The sequence below is a fragment of the Ochotona curzoniae genome, unplaced genomic scaffold, assembly GCF_017591425.1.
Source record: "Ochotona curzoniae isolate NIBS_2020 unplaced genomic scaffold, NIBS_Ocur_1.0 scaffold_3890, whole genome shotgun sequence".
NCBI lineage: Eukaryota > Metazoa > Chordata > Mammalia > Lagomorpha > Ochotonidae > Ochotona > Ochotona curzoniae.
In genome coordinates, this window is record NW_024467115.1 from 12,209,714 (window position 1) to 12,213,750 (window position 4,037).

At 38.6% G+C, this 4,037-nt stretch overlaps 1 non-coding gene across 1 annotated transcript; it reads right to left on the minus strand.

Moving 5' to 3' along the window:
* Nucleotides 1-2,301: 2,301 nt before the first annotated feature.
* LOC121146305 lies at nt 2,302-2,430 on the minus strand. Its single transcript, XR_005882178.1, has one exon. It is a non-coding gene; the product is annotated as a small nucleolar RNA ACA64 (small nucleolar RNA).
* Between the last annotated feature and the right edge of the window lie 1,607 nt (nt 2,431-4,037).

Below are 4,037 nucleotides of genomic sequence, written 5' to 3' on the forward strand. Positions count from 1 at the left end.
GATATTTTCTTCCAGTAATTAGATGGCATCATGTCACAGATTTAGGTCACTGACCCATTTTGAGTTTCTTTTTGTATAAGGAGTAATATATAGATCTTGCTTCATATTTCTGCATATGGAGATCCAATTATTCTAGCACTATGTTAATCAGATTTTTGCTTTCTCGAGACTGATTTTAGCTCATTGGTCAAGGATTAGATGGATGGATTGTTTTCTGGAGTTTCTATTCCATTCCATTGGTCTAAACACCTTTTTATCCCATAACAGGCTCTGTTGACTATTATTGCCAAGTAATATATCCTGAAGTTTGACATTGTGGTGCCTCTGCTTTGTTTTTGATTTAGAAGATTCTTTTAGCTATTTGAAGTCTCATGTGTTTTCATATGAATTTATTTTGAAAGGATCACATTGATGTGTAAATTGTTTTGGGTAGTGTGGATGATTTGATTATATTAATTATTCCAATCGAAGGACATGACAAATTTTTTTTTCCATTTTTGGTGGGTCTACTTCAGTTTCTTTCTTTAATATTTTGTAATTTTTATTATACAAAATTTTCAAATTTTTTAGATAAAATTATTCCAAAGTTTAAAAATTTTTGTGGCTATTGTGAGTGGGACTGCTTTAAAAGTGCTTTTTCAGCCATGTCATTGTTCATTTATACAAAGACTATTCATTTTTATGTTGATTTTGTATCCTATAGCTCTCTTACGAATGTCAGTAGTCTATTAGTGGAGTCTTTTGGCTCCCCCAAATGTGGGAACATTTTCATCTGCAAACAGAGACAATTTGATTTCTTCCTTTTGAATTTGTAACCTTTTGATTTCTTTTCCTTGCCTAAAAGCTATGGCTAAAAATTCCACAACTATAATGAATAGCAATGGTTAAAGTGATACTTTTTGCTTAATTCCAAATCATAGCAGAAATGCTTCCAACATCTTCCCCATTCAATTTGATACTGGCTGTGTGTTTGTTAAATATTGTCTTGATTGTGTTGAGGAAGTTCTATCAGTATCCAATTTGCTGTATTTTATCAAACGAAACTTCTACCTCTTCTAATATAATTACATGATTTTAATTCTTTATTTTTTTGAGATAATTCTTTTTTTAAAATATTGATTGTATTATGTGACACAGTTCAATATAGGCACTGGGATTCTCCCCACCTCTCTCCCAACCCTACCCCCATGGTGGGCTCCTCACTGCCCCATCCCCCCCCCCATTGCGCAACCACAGTTCAGGTTTAGTTGAGATCCCTTCATTGCAAGCATGCACCAAGCACAGAGTCCAGCATCTCATTGTCCGGTCAAGTTCAGCGGCTTCTTAGGGAGACCCTCCCCTGTCTGAAGGCAGAGCCAACAGAGTAGAATCCCGGTCAACTAAAAGCCCCAACATAACATCAGCAACAATATATAACGTTAAGGGATAAATTGACAAAGTATTGAGCAACCAATTTGTCAAAATTGGATGCATGGTCTTAACAACTTCCTATGACTATTTCAATGACATTTCAACAATTGAGGTGCGAAACAGTGTTAGGAAGGGTGTGCAGAGAAATCTTCCATACCTTGATGAGGAGTACTTAATCCTCTGAGTTCTCAGCCTCCGAAGGCATTCCAGTCCCCTGTGGTCTCTTGGGCAGTTGAGATGTGGACCTTGGCACCCGTACTGATAGTCCTTGGTGGGGATCCGGAAGACTCCAGGTTTGGGTTACAAGCCTCCTCCTGTCCATCTGCTCCACTCTGTGGTCCCCCACTGCTCTGTGCACATGACCTCCTGTTAAAAGGTTGTCAGGGTCGCTCTTGATTCCCCCTATATATCTTTTACTGTTGTCTAATGTTGTCTTGCATCTGTTGTCTACAAGTTACCTGTTATGTGCCTGAGAGGTTACACTACACGGCTTCCTCACGCGTTCACAGGAGATGGAAGGTTTCTTTGCTCTCCCGCCCAATTTCTGAGTAGCAAAAGGTTTTGAAACTATATTTGGTTATACGATTTTAAAAACACATGGGTTGAGACCAAATTAGGTAGAGGTCCATCAGGGGAGATTTACATCATTGGGAATCTTTAGGGTTGATTCATGTACCCAAAGCCCTGAAGGTTCATCATGGAGCTTTCTAAGCAGCAATCATAGAAACCAAATCCCAGAGCTCCCTGGCCGGGCAGCCAGCAGACAGAGCCTACCGCCAAAAGGCGCACTGGCCGCCCGATACTGGCTCCGGGCGTGCGCATGGTTGAGGCCACGTGCGATCCAGGCATGGGACGCTACTTGTCCCAGGGCTTTCCAGCCCCCATGCAGTGGCTGGAAGACTCTTTGGTTTTCTTTTTGCTCCTGCTTGTCCAGTGGGAGATGAGCTGAAGCTCCTGGTGGCTCTAGGTGCTGAATCTCATCCATGGCTATGGCCAAAGCCAGGGTGATTTTCATCCAGCGCCAGGATTTGAATTCTTTAATTTATTAATGTGATGTATCACATTTATTCATTCATGCATGTTGACTCTTGCCCACGTATAAGGAATAAATCTCACTTGGTCCTGGTCAATGATTTTTCTGAAGCATTTTTTAAATTACATTAGCTAGTATTTTGTTGAGTATTTTTGCATGTATGTGCATCCATGATATTGTTGCATCTTTTTCCAGTTTTGAAGTTAAGGTAATACTGGACTTGTATTAGTAATTTGCGGATGTTGCTTCCCTTTTAACTATTTTTAAAAATAATTTCAGAAGTATTGGAATTAGTTCTTTCTAAAAAGTTTGATAGAATTCAGCAGTAAAGCCATCTTTGTTGGGAGGGATCTTTACTACTAAAACAGCTAGCAATAAATTGTATTGGGTTTTGGTCTATTTAGGTTTTTCACATCTGCACAATTCAATTTTGGTAGATTTTTTTAAATTCAGAAATATATCCGTTTGTTCTAGATTTTGCAATTTGTTGACAGGTAGCTGCTTGTAATACACCTTTTATTTCCTTTGTTTTTGTGAGATCCATTGTTCCTTCTCCTTTTTCATCTCTCAGTTTACTGACTGGGAAGTTCTCCCTCTTCACCCCCCCCACCCCCTTTTTTTTTTACTAATTAAGACAATAACATATCAATTTTTTCTGTTTTATTTTTTAAAGATTCATCTGTTTTTATTGAAAGGCAGATATACTGAGAGAAAGAGATACATAGAGAAAGATCCTCCATTCTCTGGTTCACTCCACAGGTGGCTACAACAATCAGAGCTGAGCCATTCTGAACCCAGGAGCCAGGAGCCTCCTCCTAGTCTGCTATGCAGGCACAGCGTCCCAAGGCTTTGGGCGGGCCTTAACTGCTTTCACAGGCCACATGCAGGGAGCTGGATGGGAAGTGCAGCATCCAGGACATGAACCAGAGTCCATTTGGGATCCTGGGTCATGCAGGATGAGGACTTTAGCCAGTAGGCTAACACACCGGGCCTCATTTTTTTTTTTTTTCAAAAAATCAGTTTGAAATTTCACTGGTCTCTTGTTTTTCATTTCAGTTTTATTTCTTCTATAATTTTAATGATTTCTTTCCTTCTATTAACTTGGAGTTTAATTTCTTCTTTTTTATATAGCCTTGAATTGAATTACTCTACATATAATTTGAACAGTGTCTTTCAAATTTCTTCATGTGGGCAGTAATTATTATTAAATTGCCTGTAACACTGTTTTTGCTATGTCCCGTAAGTTTGTATTTTGTACTATCATCTTCATTCATTTCCAGAATTTTAAAATTTCTCTTTTGTTGACATCTATAACCCCCTGTTCATATAACAGAGTTCTATTCCGTCTCCATTTGTTTGTTTTCTAGTTTCTTAAGTTGTTAGCTTGCAGCTTCATTATACTATACCACATAAGAAAAATGGCATGATTTCCATTATTAGCACTTTGTCAAGACATGCTGTATGCCAAAGCATGTGGTCTAGCGTACTGACGATAAGAATAAGGATTATGCTACTATGTGTGAAATGTTGGGTGGTGATCCACAAGTAGATTAGCTCTGACTCATGTTTGCTATTTTTAATTTTCTGTCCACCT